This window comes from Oncorhynchus masou, unplaced genomic scaffold, assembly GCF_036934945.1.
Source record: "Oncorhynchus masou masou isolate Uvic2021 unplaced genomic scaffold, UVic_Omas_1.1 unplaced_scaffold_4627, whole genome shotgun sequence".
NCBI lineage: Eukaryota > Metazoa > Chordata > Actinopteri > Salmoniformes > Salmonidae > Oncorhynchus > Oncorhynchus masou.
In genome coordinates this window covers 556-26,822 of record NW_027011023.1, presented here as the reverse complement: position 1 = coordinate 26,822, position 26,267 = coordinate 556, and the positions used below count along the sequence as shown (strand labels likewise).

The 26,267-nt window shown below is 46.5% G+C and overlaps 1 pseudogene; it reads left to right on the top strand.

Moving 5' to 3' along the window:
- Positions 1 to 79: 79 nt before the first annotated feature.
- On the top strand, positions 80 to 25,929 carry LOC135535233 (semaphorin-3F-like; annotated as a pseudogene).
- Positions 25,930 to 26,267: the final 338 nt, after the last annotated feature.

The window sequence follows — 26,267 nt, the reverse complement described above, 5'->3', positions numbered from 1 at the left end:
GAGACCTGGCCCTGTACTCACCGTGGGCCAGCATGGGAAGCCTGGTCCTGAGACCTGGTCCTGTATCACTGTGGTCAGCATGGAGGCCTGGTCCTGTATCACTGTGGTCAAGTATGGAGGCCTGGTCCTGTGTCAATGTGGCCAGCCTGGAGGCCTGGTCCTGGAGACCTGGCCCTGTATCACCGTGGCCAGCATGGAGGCCTGGTCCTGGAGACCTGGTCCTGTATCACTGTGGTCTGCATGTTGGCCTTGCCCCTGTATCACTGTGATCAGCATGGGAGGCCTGGCTGGTGTTAAGGCAAAGGTGCTGGCTGGGGTTAGACAGGAGGCTGGGTGTGGTTGATGCATTGGGACCAGCTGGGGTTAGGTATGGGGACTGGCTAGCGTTAAGGCAGGGACTGGCTGGTGTTGGACTGACTGGCTGGTGTTAAGGCAGGGACTGGCTGGTGTTAAGGCAGGGGGACTGGCTGGCTGTTAAGGCAGGGGGGCTGGCTTGTTAAGGCAGGGGGACTGGCTGGTGTTAAGGCAGGGGATCAGGCTGGTGTTAAGACAGGGGGACTGGCTGGTGTTAAGGCAGGGGGCTGGCGGTGTTACGCAGTGGGACTGGCTGGTGTTAGGCAGGGGACTGGCTGGTGTTAAGGCAGGGGGACTGGCTGGTGTTAAGGCAGGGGGACTGGCTGGTGTTAAGGCAGGGGACTGGCTGGTGTTAAGACTAGGGGACTGGCTGGTAGGGGGACTGGGCTTGTAAGGCAGGGGGACTGGCTGGTGTTAAGGCAGGGGGACTGGCCGGTGTTAAGGCAGGGACTGGCTGGTGTTAAGGCAGGGGACTGGCTGGTGTTAAGGCAGGGGGGCTGGCTGGTGTTAAGGCAGGGGCTGGCTGGTGTTAAGGTAGGGGAATTGGCTGGTGTAAGGCAGGGGGACTGGCTGGTGTTAAGGCAGGGGGACTGGCCGGTGTTAAGGCAGTGGGACTGGCTGGTGTTAAGGCAGGGGGACTGGCTGGTGTTAAGGCAGGGGGACTGGCTGGTGTTAAGGGCAGGGGGACTGGCTGGTGTTAAGGCAGGGGGCTGGCTGGTGTTAAGGCAGGGGGCTGGCTGGTGTTAAGGTAGGGGGACTGGCTGGTGTAAGGCAGGGGACTGGCCGGTGTTAAGGCAGGGGGACTGGCCGGTGTTAAGGCAGGGGGACTGGCCGGTTTTAAGGCAGGGGGACTGGCTGGTGTTAAGGCAGGGGGACTGGCCGGTGTTAAGGCAGGGGACTGGCTGGTGTTAAGACAGGGGACTGGCTGGTGTTAAGGCAGGGGATTGGCTGGTGTTAAGGTAGGGGACTGGCTGGTGTTAAGGCAGGGGGACTGGCTGGTGTTAAGGCAGGGGACTGGCTGGTGTTAAGACAGGGGGACTGGCTGGTGTTAAGGCAGGGGGACTGGCTGAAGCATGGTGGGGACCAATGTGTTAAGGCAGGGGGACTGGCTGGTGTTAAGGCAGGGGGACTGGCTGGTGTTAAGGCAGGGGGACTGGCTGGTGTTAAGGCAGGGGAACTGGCTGGTGTTAAGACAGGGGGACTGGCTGGGTGTTAAGGCAGGGGGGCTGGCTTGTGTTAAGGCAGGGTCTATTGTAGCAGGCAGGGGACTATTGGTGTTAAAGGTGGGACTGGGCTAGGTGTTGTATGTGTGGGACTGGCTGGTGTTGAATGGGGCTATTGAAGTTTTAAGGCAGGGGGACTGGCTGGTGTTAAGGCAGGGGGACTGGCTGGTGTTAAAAGGCAGGGGACTGGCTGGTGTTAAGGCAGGGGGACTGGCTGGTTTTAAGGCAGGACTGGCTGGTGTTAAGACAGGGGGACTGGCTGGTTTTAAGGCAGGGGGACTGGCTGGTGTTAAGGCAGGGGGACTGGCCGGTGTTAGGCAGGGACTGGCCGGTGTTAAGACAGGGGACTGGCTGGTGTTAAGGCAGGGGGACTGGCTGGTGTTAAAGGCAGGGGACTGGCTGGTGTTGGGGCAGGGGGACTGGCTGGTGTTAAGGCAGGGGGCTGGCTGGTGTTAAAGGCAGGGGACTGGCTGGTGTTAAGGCAGGGGATCAGGCTGGTGTTAAGACAGGGGGACTGGCTGGTGTTAAGGCAGGGGGGCTGGCTGGTGTTAAGGCAGTGGGACTGGCTGGTGTTAAGGCAGGGGGACTGGCTGGTGTTAAGGCAGGGGACTGGCTGGTGTTAAGGCAGGGGGGCTGGCTGGTGTTAAGCAGGGACTGGCTGGTGTTAAGGCAGGGGATCAGGCTGGTGTTAAGACAGGGGGACTGGCTGGTGTTAAGGCAGGGGGGCTGGCTGGTGTTAAGGCAGTGGGACTGGCTGGTGTTAAGGCAGGGGGACTGGCTGGTGTTAAGGCAGGGGGACTGGCTGGTGTTAAGGCAGGGGGACTGGCTGGTGTTAAGGCAGGGGGCTGGCTGGTGTTAAGGCAGGGGGGCTGGCTGGTGTTACTGGCTGGTGTAAGGCAGGGGGACTGGCTGGTGTTAAGGCAGGGGGACTGGCCGGTGTTAAGGCAGTGGGACTGGCTGGTGTTAAGGCAGGGGGACTGGCTGGTGTTAAGGCAGGGGGCTGGCTGGTGTTAAGGCAGGGGCTGGCTGGTGTTAAGGTAGGGGGACTGGCTGGTGTAAGGCAGGGGGACTGGCCGGTGTTAAGGCAGGGGGACTGGCCGGTGTTAAGGCAGTGGGACTGGCTGGTGTTAAGGCAGGGGGACTGGCTGGTGTTAAGGCAGGGGGACTGGCTGGTGTTAAGGCAGGGGGACTGGCTGGTGTTAAGGCAGGGGGGCTGGCTGGTGTTAAGGCAGGGGGCTGGCTGGTGTTAAGGTAGGGGGACTGGCTGGTGTAAGGCAGGGGACTGGCCGGTGTTAAGGCAGGGGGACTGGCCGGTGTTAAGGCAGGGGGACTGGCCCGGTTTTAAGGCGGGGGACTGGCCGGTGTTAAGGCAGGGGGACTGGCCGGTGTTAGGCAGGGGGACTGGCTGGTGTTAAGACAGGGGACTGGCTGGTGTTAAGGCAGGGGATTGGCTGGTGTTAAGGCAGGGGGACTGGCTGGTGTTAAGAGGGGGACTGGCTGGTGTTAAGGCAGGGGGACTGGCTGGTGTTAAGACAGGGCTGGCTGGTGTTAAGGCAGGGGACTGGCTGGTGTTAAGGCAGGGGGACTGGCCGGTGTTAAGGCAGGGGACTGGCTGGTGTTAAGGCAGGGGACTGGCTGGTGTTAAGGCAGGGGGACTGGCTGGTGTTAAAGGCAGAACTGGCTGGTGTTAAGACAGGGGGACTGGCTGGTGTTAAGGCAGGGGCTGGCTTGTGTTAAGGCAGTGGGTCTGGCTGGTGTTAAGGCAGGGGGACTGGCTGGTGTTAAGGCAGGGGGACTGGCTGGTGTTAAGGCAGGGGACTGGCTGGTGTTAAGGAGCAGGGGGCTGGCTGGTGTTAAGGCAGGGGGACTGGCTGGTGTTAAGGCAGGGGGACTGGCTGGTGTTAAGGCAGGGGGACTGGCTGGTGTTAAGGCAGGGGGACTGGCTGGTTTTAAGGCAGGGGGACTGGCTGGTGTTAAGACAGGGGGGACTGGCTGGTTTAAAGGCAGGGGGACTGGCTGGTGTTAAGGCAGGGGGACTGGCCGGTGTTAAGGCAGGGGGACTGGCGGTGTTAAGACAGGGGGACTGGCTGGTGTTAAGGCAGGGGGACTGGCTGGTGTTAAGGCAGGGGACGGGGTTTCAGACAGCTGGAAGGAGACATCATGGGCCACTGCCTTGTCCTGTTCAACGTGCGTGTGTGTACCTTCAGATTAAAGCAGTCTGCCTATCTTTCATTGTTTTTTCAGGAAACTCTATTCATCAACTTGCCTTGTAGTCAAATACGTATTCCTGACGTGTGTAATAATATTTTTTATGCTTGTGATAATTAAATTGTCAACTAAGTGAAAGGAATGTTTTCGATGGGCACAAGTGGAATACATAAATGTAACTGAGGTAGTTTGAGGTGGTTAGCTGAAGGTTATTACTCATCAATTGGACCTTTTGTTTTCCTCAGAAGGCTGAAAGGAGTCCAGAGCAGAATATGTTTATCTTTCTGAAAATGTAATGATTATCCTTGTATCCTACTGACAGCGTTTTCTTTCTTGTCTCCGTCAGGGGAATGTGGGAACTTCATCCGTCTGATCGAGCCGTGGAACCGAACCCACCTGTACGTGTGTGGAACAGGGGCATACAACCCCATCTGCACCTACGTGGACCGCGGGCGCAGGTCCCAGGTAACCAGAGACAAGATGGAGCCAACCATGAATTCCACACTCCTGTACTCCCCCTCTTTCAGAGTCAGATCTGTCAATCAACTCAGGGTCAAAAAATCTCATTCCGCACCTTTTCTGTCCTTGTCATGGGACAATTGTCTGCTCCCCTTTTCACATTGATTTGCTCTATCCATGGTCTGGTGAACCCAGAGAAGGCTCATATTGGTGCTTTTCCATTGAGACTTAGTGGGCCGCTAGTGTTTTATGTTAATGTAAACTCTATAGTGTAATTGTGTTTCCATCAGGAGTGTGACACTAAATCCTTGTGGCGGGCAGAATCAACAACCTCTGCATCATACAAGAATGTTGCTTTGTGAGTAGGTGTTAAAGTTCACAGTTAGCCATTGTTATGTAAATTAAAGCTAAAAAAGTACCCAGGGTCTTGCTTCCAAGTGAGCAGGTCACAGAGCCATGGCCCAGTGAGACACGGTGCCGGCCCAAGTAGACGGAGCAGAAAAGTTTGAGCCTTTTGATGTAAAACACTTTGAGGTCAATCCTCAGTGGAAATACTAATAGATAATGAGCTCTTCACAGGTGGTTAACTCTCCCTTTATTCTGGCAGTTTGTGTCACACTGTTACAGTGACTCCTACTGGAGAGACAGCTAACTGCCACCATGGGAAGCTAACCGCCAGCTAAAGAACTGCTGGGAAAGAGAATGTTGACTGTGTGTCTAAAACAACCAGGACTATCTTCTACTAGCGGCTGTCTCCTCTCCCCCTCACCTGTTTATGTGTCGTGCTCTGACCTGTCTGGGAGGATCTGAAAGGCCATCAATGGCGATGGAGCCTCTCATCCATCATCAGCCTTGTAACTCACCCCCTCATCCATTCCTCCCTCTGTTTCTCCCTCTCTCCCTCATAGACCAGCGGCCATCAGAGATGCAGCAGCTGCCGTCCCCAGTGCACACTTACTGTTACTATCCTGCCTGTTTAGTCTCAACGCTTCATTGCAGGGCTTAGGTTTCAATGTACAGGCCAGTCATCCCCTCTGACATTCATCCTCTCCCAGGCCCTGCTAGCTACATCGCTTGAACTGTAAAGGTTTCATTGGTTAAAATTAGAGGTGTAAACAGAAACCATTTGTTTGGAAGTTCTCCCAGTTATCATTCCAAGGCCTCACGCATGTTGAGTCCTCAGACAGCTCCCAAGGTTTTCCAGATATTGCCTCACGTCTTCACTGAGTTCACTTTACTTTGAGTTCCTTTTCTGCTTTTCACCCAAATGGGTCTCATTTGTCTTTTTTACGTTGCTGAACCTTGTGTCTATGTTTTCATTTGCATGGCATGGCATGTTTTCTGTATGTATTTGGCAACCTAGATAGCTGCGGATTCTGAAACTCCATATTGATTTATTCACGTCACTGAACTCTCTCTAGCGTGCCACTTGACATGGATTTCTTTTTGTTACTTTTGGGTTTCTCTTCTCATTGGTTCTCATGGGGTGGCAGGTAGTCTAGCTGTTAAGAGAGTTGGGTCAGTAGGTGAAAAATCTGTCTGTGCCCATGAGTAAGGCACGTAACCCTAATTGCTCTGGTGTCTGCCAAACGTTTTAAATTTAATTTTTAAATGTCATAGAGTCCACTCTCATTTCTTCTGTTGTGGTCATGGTTGTGTTTCGGTCATGGGTCTTTCTTTGAGCTTTTTCTGTTCTCCTTCTGGTCAACTCTTGGGTTGATTTTTCCACTGAGTTTCAGTTGGTTTTGGGTTGTCCCTTCGGGTGCAGTCGATGGACCCTCGTGGTAATCGCGTGCACGTGTCCCTTTAGGCTCCTCTACCTGCAGGCACCCCAGTCCGGAGGGAGGACCAGCCTAAGGCAGACTTCAGCACTACGGCAGGGCCTGTGGAGTCAGCGTAGCTTCACGGCCGAGGGGTGGCTACTGTAGTAAGGGGCTGGAGTCTAAGACCTGGGCAGAGAAGAGTCTACTGTAGCGAGGGGCTGTGTTCTAGGTTGAGGGGAGGCTACTGTAGTAAGGGGCTGGGGTCTAAGACCTGGGCAGAGGGAGGCTACTGTGGAAGTAGGGCTGTGGTCTGGGCTGAGGGGAGGCTACTGTAGTAAGGGGCTGGGGTCTAGGGACCTGGGCAGAGGGGAGTCTACTGTAGCGAGGGGCTGTGGTCTGGGCTGAGGGGAGGCTACTGTAGTAAAGTGCTGGGGTCTAAGACCTGGGCCAAGAGGAGACTACTTTAGCAACGGCTGGGCTCTGGGACCTGGTTGAGGGTAGGTTACGGTATCAAGGGACTGCAGTTTGCATTCTGGGGAGGCTACTTTAGCGAGGACCTGGGGTCTGGGACCTGGAGAGGCTGCTGTAGCAAGGAGCTGTCACTCTGGGCCGAGGGAGGCTACTGAAGCAATGGGCTGGGTTCGGGACCTGGGGAGGCTTCAGCAAGGGGCTGGGGTCTGGGGACCTGGGGAGGCTACTGTAGCAGGGGGCTGGGGTCTGGGACCTGGGGAGGCTACTGTAGCAATGGGCTGGGTTCTGGGACCTGGGGAGGCTTCTGTAGCAAGGGGCTGGGGTCTGGGGACCTGGGGAGGCTACTGTAGCAGGGGGCTGGGGTCTGGGACCTGGGGAGGCTACTGTAGCAATGGGCTGGGTTCTGGGACCTGGGGAGGCTTCTGTAGCAAGGGGCCGGGGTCTGGGACCTGGGAGGCTACTGTAGAAAGGGGCTGGGGGTCTGGGACCTGGGGAGGCTTCTGTAGCAATGGGCTGGGTTCTGGGACCTGGGGAGGCTTCTGTAGCAAGGGGCTGGGGTCTGGGACCTGGGGAGGCTTGTAGCAAGGGGCTGGGTCTGGGACCTGGGGAGGCTACTGTAGAAAGGGTCTGAGACCTGGGTCAGGTGCCCATCTGGTGTCTGACAGCCCCTGTCATCATGTACAGCCTGTTGACATCCAAAATGGACGCCGCTGATTATGATGTGATTATGATTATTATGATTCTGATTATGATGTGGAAGAAATGGGGTCTAATCACATATTCTAAAATAAAATAAGCCTTATTATTACCAATCCTCAAGGGTACAGTAAGCTACGGACACAAAGCCAATGCGGTCCTGGCTCATGGACTTCAGAGCCACTCTCCATATCTCTAACATTAGGAGCATGGTGGATTCGTTTTGATCGCTCTCCTCATTTTTGCTCAAGCACTCCATTTTGCCAATAACTGACCTTATACACTTCATACTCCCTTGCTTAAAGCTATTACAGGTGTGTGAGTGTGTTTTACATAGATGTCTGGTTCAGCACACTAACACAGCATTTGACAGACCTGTGCTTAGAAACAAGGACACATATTTGTGTGCCAACCTTTATTGGGATGACTCATGTACTGGAGGCAGCTCTGCAGGAGAAGTCACTAGCTGGCATAGCCACAAAGTCATACAATCTGATTTAAACCTAACCGTAACCTTAACCACACTGCTAACGTTATGCCTAAACCTAACCTTAATTATGACCAAAAAGCAAATGCTTGTCCTAGGGCAAATGCTGACTTTGCAACCCACCCATCTAGTAAAAATCACTCAGCTCTGCTTCCAGGACAAGACTCATCCCAATAAACAACCTGCATTTCCTATATATCCTCCTTGTGTCTGTATTTCCCTGAAAAAGGGTTACATTATGTAAAAACCAAATCACGTGTAATACATAAATAAGGCCTGAATCAACTGTGTTCTCAATGGAAACAACATAATAATTGTTGATGATGTTTACATATTGAATTGTTTCTGTCCTCACTTTGTCCCTACCAATATGTACTTATCTATCTCAATTACCTCGTATCCTTGTACATTGACTCGGTACTGGTACCCCGTGCATATAGCCGTTATCATCAACTCGGTACTGGTAACCTGTGTATATAGTATAAAGATATCTTTACTTATTGTCTATTTATTCCATGTGTTATTATCTTTCAATTATTTTTTCTATTATTCTGCATTGTTGGGAAGGGCCCGTAAGTAAGCAAGTCACTATTAGTCTACACCTGTTGTTTTACCAAGCATTTGACACATAACATTTGATTTGCTATCTATTACAGGAATATATCTTCCGCTTTCGAAAGCCAGGCAAAGTGGATTCGGGAAAGGCAAATGTCCTTACGCACCTAAACTCAACAGCGTCTCAGCTTTGATCAGTAAGTGCCTGTTCACCTCTTCTCTCAGGTCACTTGTACTAATATTGGAAGAATTGAGTGTCTCTGTTATTGAAACAAAAGTGTTGTTTCCCCCTGCAGTTATATTCCTCTTCCCCACAAAGAGTCTTTCTGGTCAGTCCAACCCCTGTGGAATCAATGCACGACTGGCAAGTCACACTAGACCTTGCTCATTCAAAAACTTCTGCCTCTTTTAAAACCGTTTTCTCTTCAATTGTAGTTACCCTGTGATGATGTAAAACATTCCATTGTTATACTATTCTCATAATCATAAAGTATATACTGAAAAGTCAATTGCCGTATGGAGAAGTATTCATCTATGTACTGCACAGTATATTTAATGTAATTTGTGGATAAAGGGAGTAGCATGTGTCGGTATGTAAGTTCTCATATCAATAGGTGGCCTGGTGTTGACACCAGCTTGCAGACAGTTGGTCAGACTTAGCTGTTGACCTCTTCCTCTCTGGCATGGCTCCACTGACCTCCAGCCACCCAGGGTGTGTGACACTTCCCATGACCCCGCTCTGTGACTTCCCATGTCATCCCACACCTAGATGACTGGGGCGGAACTAACTAGCCTCCACTTACTGTAGCGACTCAGCTGCTACATAACTGACCTACAACACAGCCAGTCATACCACAATAACGCAGATGCAAAACAAGGAATTATCCTCTTTACGGGGGTATCTATGTACCTCTCTTGACCCCAGTTTTTCTGTCAAGTTTGGTCACCTTGCCAACCCACCCCAGTGTGGAAGGGGGTTCGATCTGATGGGATTATAGAAGGAAAATACTGTCTTGTCTTTCGGGAGATCTGTCAACACTCTAAACAGGTCCCATACTGGGGCAGCACCTGCTCACCACACACACTCAGCCACAAGCAACTGGTGGCGGGCATTTCCCAGGCCTCCACCCCACACTGCTTACCATGACCAGACCAGGGCCAATGACTACATCCCCATCCTGCCCCAGGTCCCCAGTGTCTGCCCTGGGATCTCCCTCCGCGCTGTCCTGCCTGACCCTGGCCACCAGCTGGTTGGTTATGTGGAGGGGAGGGGTACCATGTTTATTGTCCTACAGAAAACAGGGCCATATTTGTGACGGAGTCACGAATCACCTATGGTTTACCTCCTGTCAACCGATAGGTTTTTGACTTTCTATAACATTCCATTCATCTCTTTTTTCTTTATTGACAGATGGGGAGCCTACGCAAGGGTCTACATTGACTTCATGGGGACAGATGCGTCCATCTTCCGTAGACTTAGGGAAACAGACTGCCATGAGGACGGATCAATACAACTCCAAATGGTTAAATGGTAACGCCTCACGTCCTTCATCCTGACAGACATCATCTCTCTATGGCATTTGTCTTTATATTTCCATCAGGTATCAATTGATTCCTCATTCTCTACATTCCTGTTCTGTCTCATAGCACCTCTGTATGTCATACTGTTTATATGGTCTAAGCCTCAAGCTGTTTCAGCCATTAAAAAGTCAACAATGCCTATCACATCAATACAGTAGGAAATGTTTTGTCACGTTTGTGCTGTAGCCAAGTCTTCTGTGGTTCGTTGTCATGCCATACATGTCTGGTAGCATTTCATGTCTGGGATGTTTGGCATAACAATTAATTATATTAGAGTTTGCAAGAGCATATTGGCTGCCCTACCAAATACCTTGTACCCTTCTGCGCATTGATCTGCTACTATACGCCCTGTGTACACGTAAGTGCTGCTGGGTGGGTGTGTTTTGAAGGTCAGTGTGTTTTGAAGTCAGTGTGTTTGGGAAGTCAGTGTGTTTGGGAAGTCAGTGTGTTTGGGAGATCAGGTGTTTGGGAGATCAGTGTTTTTGGGAGATCAGTGTTTTGGGAAGTCAGTGTGTTTGGGAAGTCAGTGTTTTGGGAAGTCAGTGTGTTTGGGAGATCAGTGTGTTTGGGAGATCAGTGTGTTTGGGAAGTCAGTGTTTTGGGAAGTCAGTGTGTTTGGAGATCAGTGTGTTTGGGAGATCAGTGTGTTTGGGAGATCAGTGTGTTTGGGAGATCAGTGTGTTTGGGAAGTCAGTGTGTTTGGGAAGTCAGTGTGTTTGGGAGATCAGTGTGTTTGGGAAGTCAGTGTGTTTGGGAAGTCAGTGTGTTTGGGAAGTCAGTGTGTTTGGAAGTCAGTGTGTTTGGGGAAGTCAGTGTGTTTTGGAGGTCAGTGTTTTTGAGAGGAAAGTGTCACCATTGATTAGTAGGGCTGAGTCCAGCAGGAGGTACTCCCATCTCCACCTGGAGTCCTGTTCATCAGTCCCAAGGCCACACTATGACGCCCTGATCCATCCTGCTTTCCCCATATGGGTTCATATATCCCACCCCCAACATGGTCTACCCCCATATGAGTCCATGTACCACCCCCCACCCCTCCCACCCCACACCCCACATGGTCAACCCCCCCATATAAGTCTACTGTCCCGGAGCACTCCTGTTATCATGAAGTGCTTTGAGAGGCTAGTCAAAGGCCACATTACCTTCTCCTCCCCGACACACTTGGCACTCAACAATTCACCTACCGCCCTGATTGATTCACAGACAACACACCGCCATTGCACTGCAAACTCATCACCCACCTGGACAAAAGGAATGCATATTTGAAGATGCTATTCATAGACTTCAGCTCAGCCTTCAATACCATAGTGCCCTCTAAGCTCACCACAAAGCTCACGGCCCTGGGACTGAATTCCTCCCTATGCAATTTGGGCCTGACTTCCTGATGGGCCGCCACCAGGTGGTGAAGGTAAGCAACGTTACCTCCTCGACACTGATTATCTACACAGGGGCCCCACAAGTGTGTGTCCCAGTCGCCTCCTGTACTCCCTATAAACCCACGACTGCATCAGGTTTTCTGATGACAGTAGTTGGCCTGATTACTAACAATGACCAGGCGACCTACAGGAAGGACGTAGGCACTCTGACAGCATGGTGCCAGGAGCTGATTGTGGTCTTCTGGCGAAACCAGGCTGGGTACGCCCATCCTCATCAATGGGGAGACGGTCAGAAACTTCAAGTTCCTCAACGTGCACATCTCTGAGAAGCTGGAATGATCAACCCACACGGAGAATGTTGGGAAGGCACAACAGCGACTCTTAAAACTCAGGATGCTGAAGAAATTCTTCCTGTCCTTGAGGGCCCTCACAGTGTTCTACAGGAGCACCATTGAGAGCATACTGTCAGGCTGCATCACAGCCTGGTATTGCAACTGCACTGCCGCGGACTGCAAGGTGCTACAGAGGGTGGTACACTGCCTAACACACCATTGGGTACACTGCCTGCCCCACAGGACACCTACAACACCAGGTGTCGCAGGAAGGCCAAGAAGATAATCAGGGACCTCAGCCACCCGAGCAATGCCCTGTTCTCCCCGCTTCTCAGACGCGGACCGTACAGGAGCATCAGGGCAATAACTTGAAGACTGGCCAATAGCTTTTACCCCCAGACCATCAGGCTGCTGAATAGCCAACCTGCTCCCCCTGTCTCCCTCCTGCCCCCCAGACTTCCTACCCTGCCTCACCCCCCAATGGACAATTATCACTATTACTGTCACGCCTTGGTCTTAGTATTTTGTGTTTTAGTTAATTAGTTAGTCAGGCCAGGGTGTGACATGGGTTTTATTGTTTGTTGTATTCTTAGTGGGGTTTTTTTTAGTTATTGGGATTGTAGCTGATTAGGGGTGTGTGTTACATAGGTTTGGCTGCCTGAGGCGGTTCTCAATCAGAGTCAGGTGATTCTTGTTGTCTCTGATTGGGAAACCATATTTAGGTAGCCTGGGTTACGCTTTGTATTTCGTGGGTGATTGTTCCTGTCTCTGTGTAGTGTTCACCAGCCAGGCTGTAATAGGTTTCACGTTCCGTTTGTTGTTTTTGTATTTATTCGTTTTTTCATGTATAGTTCCGTTATTTGTTTCATTAAAAGAACATGATTAATCAACACGTCTGCATTTCGGTCCGACTTCTTTCGACAAACGAAGAACGCCGTTACAATTACAATGTAAATATGTATATATTATTATTTTTATTACTGTTTTTTCATTCACTTCTCACTTCCTCCCCTGCTGCTCCCCTTATGGGCATTCCCCAACAGATTCTTACCATGCCCCCACCACCCAATGGTAATTTATCATTGCTACAATTGTAAATGCGTATATATTATTATTATTATTATTATTATTATCTAGATTTTTTTTTCTCATTCACTTCTCTTTTCTTTTCTTATTTTTTATTTTATTTTGACCCGTGCTGTTGGAGGCCTCAGCATAAGATGTTCACTGTACCCAGCAGTTCCAGCTGCATTCCTGTGACTAATGAACTCATCTCTAACCTATTCTATGTACTCCCCTTCCCACCCCCCACATGGTCTGCCCCCATATGGGTTGTGTCTGTTGCAGCAGGGAGGACAGGATCAGTTTGATTTGTCCAGCAGTGCCCTAATCAGTGAGCTATCATGGGGAAGAGAGGTTGATGCCATATTGTGCTCATTCAGTGAGATTAATAAAACTGATTTGAATGTAGTGACATGAGCTCAGCTTGAGGCCTCAACTGACTCTCACTAGCATCTGTCTTGTCTTCAACTCTCTCTCTCTCTCTCTCTTTTCTTTCTCTCTCTCTATCTCTCACTCTTGCTCTCTCTTCTTTCTCGCTCTTTCTCTATTTTCAGATCCCATATTCATCAAGGCACACCTCATCCCAGACAGTGCTGAGAAGAATGATGACAAGCTGTACTTCTTCTTCCGGGAGAAGGCTTCAGAGATGGGCCAGAGTCCTATGACCCAGTCCAGGATAGGCAGGATCTGTCTGGTAAGTGGCCACACTACCACATTATCTGCAAATGTTTTCTTACTGCAATTGTGAGGGTTTGTCTCATATTGTGACCTCTGAGCTTGTAAACCCAGTACCCTGCCACTCCTGATACTGAGACATCCCCAGAATAGAGGGGTCTCCCTTGGAAAATCCCCTTAAATCATCACTGCCCCCACTTCCCTCAACAGCCAATGAGGAGTCTAAGAAAACCAAACTAAAGGGAATGCTTGTTGTCCCCTGTGATATTCTGTTGTAATGGGAGAGTTTGCCTTTGGTCTCCAGTATATACACATAAACACACATACACATAACACTCTCAGGGTAATGTTGATCTAATGATGTACGTATCCAGTCACTGCAGTGACTCAGAACGTTGTTTACCCTTAGAGGGGTCAGAGGGTAACCCTGTGCTGTGTGCAAACCTTCCCCCTCTTGCTGCACGTCTCCTATGGGACCGTTGGTACATTGGTCCTGTCTGTCTCTGGACCCTAAGTCATTGTCCTCAAATCAAATCAATGTATTTATAAAGCCCTTTTACATCAGCAGATGTTCCAAAGTGCTTATACAGAAACCCAGCCTAAAACCCCAAACAGCAGCAATGCAGGTGTAAAGCACGGTGGCTAGGAAAACCTCCCTAGAAAGGCAGGAACCTAAGAAGAAACCTAGAGAGGAAGCAGGTTGTGAGGGGTGACCAGTCCTCTTCTGGCTATGCCGGATGCTGATTTTTAAGAGTACATGGCCATTAAGGACAAATTCTCTGATGACGCCCACTGGAAATAACACTATTGTCGTAGATACAGTATACACAATACCTGGTAGAAAGAGTGCTCATGTTGATACAATTTCAGAGTACATAACATTTTTTGTGTAGGAGCTACAAAAATGGAATATTCTAACCTTTGCATGATATTCAGTAGCATATTACTCCGCTATAAATTGTTGCATAAATAGCATTCTATGATTTTTAACTTGGACATTTCATAATGAACACGTTTCGTAATGTTTTGCAAGGATTACTGGGCTGTGAGTAATTTTCCTGGGCATCACCTCCCTCCCCACCTCTCTGTAGGGGTAGGCGTCTGTCCACAACAGATGGGGTGGACAGACTGACCCACAGATCTGATGTTTTCACTCCCAACTTCTCTGTAAGCTAGTGTTGGCTGCTAGTTGTCTTTATCAAACAGCTGTTGGTTTGAATCTGTGGACCGGTCCACTTGTTGTGTTTGCCTCCCCCCTGCAGAATGATGATGGTGGACACTGCTGTCTGGTCAACAAGTGGAGCACTTTCCCTGAAGGCCAGACTCATCTGCTCTGTGCCTGGGGTGGACGGCATAGAGACCCACTTCGATGAACTCCGTAGAAAGTAGGCATCATTTCCCAACAGTGGTACAGCCTATTTGTTATGTTCTTACAGTAACTTCACAATGCTCCTCAAGCGTTGTCCTACCCTCAACTGTTAGACACTAAACATAGTCTGCTCCACTCCACCTAAAAGAGACAGTAGGTAAAAGGACCAACCATCAGTTCAGAACCCACTCTCTGTCATCTTTCTGTAGTATCTCTGTAACATCTGAGTTCTTCTGAACCGTTCCAAACTGCACTAATGCACATTACGCACTACAGAAAAGCATTTTTTTTTAAACAAAACTGTCAACAGTTTAATTAAATATGTTAGGTTGTGAAAACATGTTACTATCGATGTTCGTGAACAGATGTCACTTGGTTTCGCAAAACTAAACACTGGGTAGCTGCAGGAACAGGGTTGGAGAGACCATGGCATACAGAGTTTGGGCGGAATAGAGCTACAGGCTATCTACTGCTACTATGTTTATTTCTCAGATGCTAATATTAAGCACATTGCTCAGCTGTAAAACCAGAGTAGCCTACCTGGCATAATCGAAAAGGGAACCAAAGGAAAGCGATGAATACAACAGGTGTAGACCTTACAGTGAAATGCTTACTTACAAGCCCTTAAACAACAATGCAGTTCAAGAAATAGAGTTAAGAAACGTTTTATAAAAATAGGTCCTGGATGGCAGGAAGCTTGGACCCAGTGATGTACTATTTGATATGGATGACATCTTTTTACCCCGAACCCTGTTCCTACCTATCTGATGATGGCCATTTTAAATCAAAACAAATTTCAAATATTAGTAAAGGCGAGATTGAATTGAAAATAGTCTGATGGATGAGAATGTTATCACTTAATGAGAGAACAGCATGTGCAGCCTGAGGCAAGAACAGAACCGAAAGTGTATTTTATTAGACTTTTTCAAATCATCAATATAGTCGCATCATGCAGCCCATATGTTTTGATTTCTAAGACATTCCAAGGTTTGTATTATTCTCAACTAAAGTTGTCAAATTACTCTAAATCTAGCGTATAATATCTGTTTCAAATGATCACTTTACACTCAACATGGCCACTTCACATGCGCACTCGCTCAGGAATGGGAAAAATATCCTTTCTATTTTAATCAAATAAGTGAAATTACATTTAACAAAAATATAAATGCAACATACAACAATTTCAAAAGATTTTACTTAGTTACAGTTCATATAAAGAAATCAGTCAATTAAAATAAATTAATCTAAAAATATGTGTATATATACAGTTGAAGTCAGAAGTTTACATACACCTTAGCCAAATACATCTAAACTCAGTATTTCACAATTCCTGACAATTAATCCTAGCAAGATTCCCTTAGGTTCTTACCTTTATTTTATGAATGTGAAATGTCAGAATAATAGTAGAGATAATGTTTTATTTTAGCTTTTATTTCTTTCATCACATTACCAGGGGTCAGAAGTTTACATACACTAATTAGTGTTTTATAGCATTGTCTTTAAATTGTTTAACTTGGGTCAAACATTTCGGGTAGTATTCCACAAGCTTCCCACAATAAGTTGGGTGAATTTTGTCCCATTCCTCCTGACAGAGCCGGGGGTGGTACCGGTCAGGTTTGTAGGCCTCCTTACTCGCACATGCTTTTCAGTTCTGCCCACAAATCTTCTATAGGATTGAAGTCAGGGCTTATGATGCACACTCCAATATCTTGACTTTGATGTCTCTAAGCCATTTTGCCACAACTTTGGAAGTATGCTTGGGGTCATTGTCCATTTGGAAGACCCATTTGTGACCAAGCTTTAACTTCCTGACTGATGTCTTGAGATGTTCCTTCAATATATCCACGTACTTTTCTCACCTTATGATACCATCTATTTTGTGAAGTGCACTAGTCCCTCCTGCTGCAAAGCACCCCCACAACATGATGCTGCCACCCCCGTGCTTCACGAATGGGATGGTGTTCTTGAGTTTACAAGCCTCCCTTTTTCCTCCAAACATAACGATGGTCATTATGGCCAAACAGTCTATTTTTGTTTCATCAGACCGGAGGACATTTCTCCAAAAAGTACATCTTTGTCCCCATACAGGCAGTTGCAAACCGTAGTCTGGCTTTTATGCGGTTTTGGAGCAGTGTTTTCTTCATTGCTAAAAGCGGCCTTTCAGGTTATGTCGATAGGACTCGTTTTACTATGGACATAGATAGCTTTGTACCTGTTTCCTCCAGCATCTTCACAAGGTCCTTTGCTGTTGTTCTGGGATTGATTTGCACCTTTTGCACCAAAGTACCTTCATCTCTAGGAGACAGAATGTGTCTCCTACCTGAGCGGTATGATGGTTGCGTGGTCCCATGGTGTTTATACTTGCGTACTATTGTTTGTACAGATGAACGTGGTACCTTCAGGCATTTGTAAATTGCTCCCAAGGATGAACCAGACTTTTGGAGGTCTACATTTTTTTCTGAGGTCTTGGCTGATTTCTTTTGATTTTCTCATAATGTAAAGCAAAGAGGCACTGAGTTTGAAGCTAGGCCTTGAAATACATCCACAGGTACACCTCAAACTCAAATTATGTCAATTAGCCTATCAGAAGCTTCTAAAGCCATGACATCATTTTCTGGAATTTTCCAAGCTGTTGAAAGGCACAGTCAACTTTGTGTATGTGAACTTCTGACCCAGTGGAATTGTGATATAGTGAAATAATCTGTCTGTAAACAATTGTTGGAAAAAATACTTGTGTCATGCACAAAGTAGATGTCCTATCCAACTTGACAAAACTATAGTTTGTCAACAAGACATTTGTGGAGTGGTTGAAAAACGAGTTTTAATGACTCCAACCTAAGTGTATGTCAAATTCCGACTCTATCTACAGTACCAGTCAAAAGTTTGGACACACCTAGATTCTTCATGACAGCTTTACACATCTTGATGACAGCTTTGCACTCAAGAGTATATAAACTTCCTGTTTCCATCACAACTGTCTTGTTTTTTAAATTTATATATACAGTTCATTCAGAAAGTATTCAGACAGCTTGACTTTTTTTAAATGTTGTTACATCACAGCCTTATTCTAAAAATGATGAAATCGTTTTTTCCCTCATCAAACTACACACAATACCCCATGATGTCAAAGCAAAAACAGTTTTTTAGACATTTTAGAGTAACTGGAGTACACTGGAGTAACTGGAGCATCAGCATTTGTGGGTTCGACATAGGCTCAAAATGGCCAGAAACAAAGACATTTCTCATCAGTCTATTCTTGTTCTGAGAAGGCCAGCATCCCGGAGTCGCCTCTTCACTGTTGACGTTGAGAATGGTTTTGCGGGTGCTATTTAAAGAAGTTGCCAGTTGAGGACATGTGAGGTATCTGTTTCTCAAACTAGACACTCTAATGTACTTGTCCTCTTGCTCAGTTATGCACCGGGCCTCCCAATCCTCTTTCTATTCTGGTTAGGGCCAGTTTGTGCTGTTCTAAGAGTGGAGAACTACACAGCGTTGTATGAGATTTTCCAGTTCGTGGCATTTTCTCGCATGGAATAGCCTTCATTTCTCAGAACAAGAATAGACTGACGAGTTTCAGAAGAAAGTTCTTTGTTTCTGGCCATTTTGAGCCTGAAATCAAACACAGAAGTGCTGATGCTCCAGATACTCAACTAGTCTAAAGAAGGCCAGTTTAATTTCTTCTTTTATCAGTACAACAGTTTTCAGCTGTGCTATCATAATTGCAAAAGGGTTTCTAATGATCAATTAGCCTTTTAAAATTATAAACTTGGATTAGACAACACAACGTGCCATTGGAACATGAGTGATTGTTGCCTCTGTGTGCCTATGTAGATATTCCATGAAAAATCTGCGTTTCCAGTTACAATAGTCATTTACAACATTAACAATGTCTACACTGTATTTCTGATCTATTTGATGTTATTTTAATGGACAAAAACAAGGACATTTCTAAGTGACCCCCACACTTTTGAATGGTAGTGCATATCTGAAATATCACATTTACATAAGTATTCAGACCCTTTACTCAGTACTTTGTTGAAGCACCTTTGGCAGCGATTACAGCCTTGAGTCATCCTGAGTATGACACTACAAGCTTGGCACACCTGTATTTGGGGAGTTTATCCTATTCCACTGCAGATCCTCTCAAGCTCTGTCAGGTTAGATGACACACGTCACTGCACAGCTATTTTCAGGTCTTTCCAGAGATGTTCGATGCGGGTTCAAGTCCGGGCTCTGTCTGACTCAAGGACATTCAGAGACTTGACCCAAAGCCACTCATGCATTGTCTTGGCTGTGTGCTTAGGGTTCTTGTCCTGTTGGAAGGTGAACCTTTGCCCCAGTCTGAGGTCCTGTGCACTCTGGAGCATGTCTCATCTCCCAGTCCCTGCTGCTGAAAAACTTTCCCGCAGCATAATGCTGCCACCACCATGCTTCACCGTAGGGATGGTGCCAGGTTTCCTCCAGATGTGACACTTAGCATTCAGGCCAAAGAGTTCAAGCTTGGTTTCATCAGACCAGAGAATCTTCATTTCTCATGAGAGTTTTTAGGTGCCATTTGGCAAACTCCAGGGGCTGTAAGGTGTGGTTTTTGTTCTGACATACACTTTCAACTGTGGGACCTTATATAGACAGGTGTGTGCCTTTCCAAATCGTGTCCAATCAATTGAATATACCACAGGTGGACTCCAATCAAGTTGAAGAAACATCTCAAAGATCATCAGTGGAAGGAAACAGGATGCAGCTGAGCTCAACTTAGTGTCATAGCAAATGGTCTGAATACTTAGTATGTAAATAATGTCTTTCTTTGTTTTCCATTGATGACCTACATTTGCATTAATGTCTAAAAATCTGTTTTTCGCTTTGTCATTGCCGTGTTAACCAAAATTGATGTGAGGAAAAAATATTTAATCCATCTTAGCATAAGGCTATAACGTATGTGGAAAAAGTTAAAGGTTTGAATACTTTCTGAATACACTGTGTATATATATTTATGGATTTCATGACTTAGAATAAATATATGTATATGCACTCCTGTTGGTAACAGATATCTTTTTTTTAAAGAGTAGGGGTGTGTATCAGAACCAGTCAGTATCTACCAGTGTGTCCACCATTTGCCTCATGCAGGCGTTACACATCTCCTTTGCACTTAAGAGTTGATCAGGCTGTTGATTTTGGACTGGGGGAATGTTATCCTACTCATCTTCAATGGCTGTGTGTGTGAAGTTGCTAGATATTGGCGGAAACTGGAACATGCTGTCATACACGTCAATCCAGAGCATCCCAAACAGTTTGTGCAGAAATTCTTCGGTTGTGCAAACCCACAGATTCATCAGCTGTCCGGGTAGCTGGTCTCAGACGATCCCATAAGGTGAAGAAGCCAGATGTGGAGGTCCTGGGCTGGCGTGGTTACACGTGGTCTGCGGTTGTGAGGCCGGTTGGACGTACTGCCAAATAGTCTAAAACAACGTTGAAGGTGGCTTATGGTAGAGAAATGAACATTAAATTCTCTGGCAACAGCTCTGGTGGACAGTCCTGCAGTCACCATGCCAATTTCACACTCGCTCAAAACTTCAGACATCTGTGGCATTGTGTTGTGTGACAAAACTGCACATTTTGAGTGTCCTTTTAATTGTACCCAGCACAAGGTGCACCTGTGTAATGATCGTGCTGTTTAATCGGCTTCTTGATATGCCACACCTGTCAGATGGATGGATTATCTTGGCAAAGGAGAAATGCTCACTAATAGGGATATAAACACATTTGTGCACATTATTGCACATAGGACATTTTAGAGAAATAAGCTTTTTGTGCGTATGGAAGATTTCTGGGATGAAACATGGGACCAACACTTTACATATTGCTTTTATATTTTTGTTCAGTATGTATTCTTCTTTCTATAAAATTATATAATTTAAAATAATGGCATGAAATGTATAAACATATATTGTCCGCTAAATGATCTAGATAATGGATTTATTGTGATGTTGTGTATATTAAATGGATTTATTAGACTTTTTAAAATGTTGATGTTCCCAAGACGTGCATCAGTAGCATGTATGCTGGAGGCCTGGAGAAGCTAAACGTTCTTCTGATGGTCAATCACCATAAGACGGGCAGTCATTTGTTTGATATTTACCGTCTGACAAAATGTCGTGACCACCACAGCCCTAATTGAGAGCCTAGCTGGTGGAGAGTGAAAGCATCAATGTGATGCCATGACCCGGCTAATAGAAAACAAGAGTGTATATGGATCTACTGACAGATTCCACATACACCACCATAGCCAAGCACAGATTCCTCACAGACAGTAACTCTTCCATTGTGTTTTCACTGAAATCAAATCAAATTTCATTAGTTTATATACACATATTTAGCTGATGTTATTGCGGGTGTAGCGAAATGCCATCTCTTCAGCTTTGCTCTCGGGTATAGTTTTGGTTTAGGGCAAAAAGGAAATCAGCAATGACTTGTTGACTGTTATAATGTTGTTTGATTAATTATTCTGCAAGGTACAGAATGTCCGTCTGTACCAATGGGTCTGTACACGTTCTGCACCTGTAAAGCAACACAGATGGGAATTCTGAGGAAGGTACTGCAGTGGTTAAGATATCGCTGTCCCACCCAGCTGTGGACATCAACATCACATCTGTATGATAAGCAGATCTGGGATCAGGTTGCCTTAATAACACAACAGTGGAAGTGCTGAGAGTAGAGGTGTGTGTAGGTGTCTAGGGAGGACTGGTAATGAGGCGCAGGGCTTTAAGGTCTGTCTCTGGATCAGCCAGGGGGGCGCCCTGCAGGGTTAGAGGGATCATCCCTGCCTGTCACTCACATCTCTGATGACTGATAGCTCACCATCTAAGGAAAACATCAGTGAAATGCACTGTGTTGAGGAAGTCTGACTCTGAGGAGTCTCCTTGAAATGATCATGAAAACTAGTTATTAGTGGGACATATTTCATTAGCGGTCCAATGCAATCACAATAACTGATGTGATTTTGTTTTATTGCAGGTCATTTGTTTTTACTGCTGCCATCAATCATTACTTGATTGTGTTTGTTATATATTAGGCCTGTAGCCTAGGGGAGGCTCATTTCAGCTGGTGAACGACCAGTTGTTTTGATACAGCATGACTACCCAAACTACACACTTATGTTCAGCAGTACTCAACTCTTACTCAATGTCCATGTCTATTTTTCTGACTTCTCTCGTCTTCCGTCAATGTCATCACCTCTTTAACAGTCCCTCCTGCAGGTCAATAGGTTTCCCTCAGTCTGAGAGCAGTCTGGGACACACTCAGTGAGGTCATACTAGGCTTGTCATCGCTGAACGTACAGCTATCCATCACACGTGACGGTTGTCTAAAGTCTCTATCATAAAGATGGAATCCGCAGTAGGGGAAACAGTACCACTGACAACCGTTGTTTGTTTTTTTGCAGTACATATTGTGCTCTTCTATCGCACATGCAATGATGTCAGAGGGGAAAACAGTGTTGGTTGTTTGCAATAACGTCTTTATTGTTGTAACATTGCAAGCGGACGTGGCAGTTTCACCGTAAGGATTACAGTTTAATGGTGGAGCCCAGAAGAGCCATCTGAGGGGGGCTGAGAGGAGGTGGTGAGAGGAGGGCTGAGAGGGGGGCTGAGAGGGGCTTTCAAACAATTAAGGAGCGAGAACAAATATAGTGATTCTAATGATAAGCCTAACCGTCTTCTGGTAGATGGAAAGGCTTTCCCAGAAACCTTCTCAATAAAATGTTAACTAGCTACAAGTAGTTTATGTCTACCTGGCAGAATGATGTGAGTGTACTACAGGAGCACTGCTAACCAAACAACAAGGCTATGTGAGTGTACTACAGGAGCACTACTAACCAAACAACAGGGCTAGGTGAGTGTACTACAGGAGCACTGCTAACCAAACAACAGGGCTAGGTGAGTGTACTACAGGAGCACTGCTAACCAAACAACAAGGCTAGGTGAGTGTACTACAGGAGCACTGCTAACCAAACAACAGGGCTAGTGTGAGTTGTACTACAGGAACGCTGCTCACAAAACAACAGTGCTGGGTGAGCTGTACTACAGAAACACTGCTAACAAAACAACAATGCTGGGTGGTTGTACTACACAAACACTGCTAACCAAACAACAGGGCTAGTTGGTTGTACTACAGAAACGCTGCTAACAAAACAACAGTGCTGGGTGGCTGTACTACAGAAACACTGCTAACAAAACAACAATGCTGGGTGGTTGTACTACACAAACACTGCTAACCAAACAACAGGGCTAGTTGGTTGTACTACAGAAACGCTGCTAACAAAACAACAGTGCTGGGTGGCTGTACTACAGAAACACTGCTAACAAAACAACAATGCTGGGTGGTTGTACTACACAAACACTGCTAACCAAACAACAGTGCTAGGTGGCTGTACTTTTGTAATGCTGTGCAGTCAGACGGGTCCCCAGGGTAGAGACCATATACTTTTGTAATGCTGTGCAGTCAGACGGGTCCCCAGGGTAGAGACCATATACTTTTGTAATGCTGTGCAGTCAGACGGGTCCCCAGGGTAGAGACCATATACTTTTGTAATGCTGTGCAGTAAGACGGGTCCCCAGGGTAGAGACCATATACTTTTGTAATGCTGTGCAGTCAGACAGGTCCCCATGGTAGAGACCATATACTTTTGTAATGCTGTGCAGTCAGACGGGTCCCCAGGGTAGAGACCATATACTTTTGTAATGCTGTGCAGTCAGACGGGTCCCCAGGGTAGAGACCATATACTTTTGTAATGCTGTCGCAGTAAGACGGGTCCCCAGGGTAGAGACCATATACTTTTGTAATGCTTCGCAGTCAGACGGGTCCCCAGGGTAGAGACCATATACTTTTGTAATGCTGTGCAGTCAGACGGGTCCCCAGGGTAGAGACCATATACTTTTGTAATGCTGTGCAGTAAGACGGGTCCCCAGGGTAGAGACCATATACTTTTGTAATGCTGTGCAGTCAGACGGGTCCCCAGGGTAGAGACCATATACTTTTGTAATGCTGTGCAGTAAGACGGGTCCCCAGGGTAGAGACCATATACTTTTGTAATGCTGTGCAGTCAGACGGGTCCCCAGGGTAGAGACCATATACTTTTGTAATGCTGTGCAGTAAGACGGGTCCCCAGGGTAGAGACCATATACTTTTGTAATGCTTCGCAGTAAGACGGGTCCCCAGGGTAGAGACCATATACTTTTGTAATGCTGTGCAGTCAGACGGGTCCCCAGGGTAGAGACCATATACTTTTGTAATGCTGTGCAGTCAGACGGGTCCCCATGGTAGAGACCATATACTTTTGTAATGCTGTGCAGTCAGACGGGTCCCCAGGGTAGAGACCATATACTTTTGTAATGCTGTGCAGTCAGACGGGTCCCCAGGGTAGAGACCATATACTTTTGTAATGCTGTGCAGTCAGACGGGTCCCCAGGGTAGAGACCATATACTTTTGTAATGCTTTGCAGTCAGACGGGTCCCCAGGGACCAAACCCAGGGACCACACCAATCTTTTTCATAATTTCTTTAATCAATAAAAGCTCATTTACCAATATTTCTGAAAATTGATATATAGCATTTTGGAATGAAACTCCAACTATTGAAGATCATTATGCTGCATTCGTTTTCTTCATGATATAAATGGTCATTGTAAAATCAGCATAAGGCAAAATTCAAGGTTATTGGTTATCCTTAATAAAACTATACATGCACATTGACAAAAATAAAAATACACAAAATAACACAATTTCTGTCATAGTTATGATATTTTGTCATCCTCATTCTCTAGCATTAACAACAGAGCATTATTTTTGCAGGCACACTACTGACTTTAGAAACTCCTCAAGTAGTCCAGAATAAAAATAAATAAATAAAAACAAAAAGGTCCAGAATAAAAGAAAATGATGCAACTTGTTCCACATTTGATTGAAGTTCTCTGTCTGCTAGCCAGGAGGGATGTCAAACTGGCATCCGATGTTTTATGTCTCTCCTGTTAGCCAAAAGTTCATTCCCCTTGTTTGCAGCCATTACCTGTCATTCTCATGTCCTGGCAATAAAACATGTATTTTTACACACTCATGAATGTCAAAGAAACTCAGTTACAGCTTTTCTAAGAGGCCAAGAATCTCTCTTTACAAAAATAAGGAGTGTGTGGGTCAAAGCGGATTGGTTTATTCTTTGGGCAAACAATCTTAATGCATGATTAACTCAAAATAACGTTTCATTATACGACTTTACTCTTAATCCAGTGAGATTTGGTGAGTGTGTGCATGGAGAGAGCTGCTGTTTTGTTGTTTGAGGGTTTTTACATTTCAACTTGATATTTGCTGAGAGATTTATCTGAAAGGGTAGAGTCAGGGTGTGGAGCTGCTTTATATATATATAAATACACGAGGCTCGATATCGAGTAACGTCTGGCTTCATAAATGCCCATGACAGAGGTCCAGAGTTATACATGGAGAGTATAATGTTTCATGCATCATCTAATCATTAGACATTCATAGTTATTGAACTTTCCAATGACTTGTGACTGTGGGCTAACACGTCCAATCTACTCTCCCTGTCCCTCTCACTTTTCTCTAAATGGAAAACCTTTACCCAGGAATTGTGTTTCCAACAAGGGACTGAAGTGTTGTACTTCTCAACTGAGGTAGTCGACTCAAAATTGATTGACATTTTCCCCTTTATTGTTTTTCCTTTCACTTTTAACTCATTAAACCACTGGAGGATACAGGGTCCCGTTACCTCAGCTCTGACAGTCATGGGCAGCATATGGCTCCCGTTTAAGCGTTGTTACACCACAGATCTCTATTTTTTTACCTTCCCCTCTGAGATGCAGGAATCAGTGTCTAATCTGGAAGGGTTCTGATTCAGGACCCCATTATGGCCGGAAACACGGCTAACAAACCTAACCAGCGCTGTGCTGTCCAATCCAAAAGGTCTTCTCCTTGAACCCATCTCCTGTCCTGTGTCAATACCGGAAGGAGAAACTGTCCGTACATCACGCTTTGAATTACCTCTGGCTGCTCAGGACTCGCAGTTGGAATAATAGATCCCCCGCTTAGCTAAGGGAGACAGAAGAGAATAGACACCATCCTTCCATGTTTATCTCAGATTAGCAGTGTTTTACCAGAGTCCTTCATACTGCGAATAGTATTGTGATTGTGAAAGAATGTTTGCAGCACCACTTTTAGCTATATGTAATTATCTTTGTGTCTAACAGGGGACGTGTACATCCAGCCAACTCAAGACACAAAGAATCCTGTCATCTACGGAGTGTTCTCAGTTTCAGGGTGAGCCACTGATTGACTGTGTTATTTGTCTCAGTTAATTCATCCACATCATTACCACTGTATCTGTCTCATTGAAGAACAATACAACCCCTTTCAGCTTTCACTCAATCAGATCTTCTCAGCAGAACTGTAGAAAATATGAAGTCAGTGGTTCAGATGTTTGGTTCCCTCCCATGGTTTCCCGTCTCCCATCCATATTCATTCTGCCCGAAGGCACCTGTGTAACACGTTCTGTTATTGAAACAGCCTATTCCACGCAGTCTGCTCTGCACACTACAAAGGCAGAAGAGGAAGTCAGTCCGTAGCACAGAGGGGAAGGGGTCTCCAGTGAGAGACTT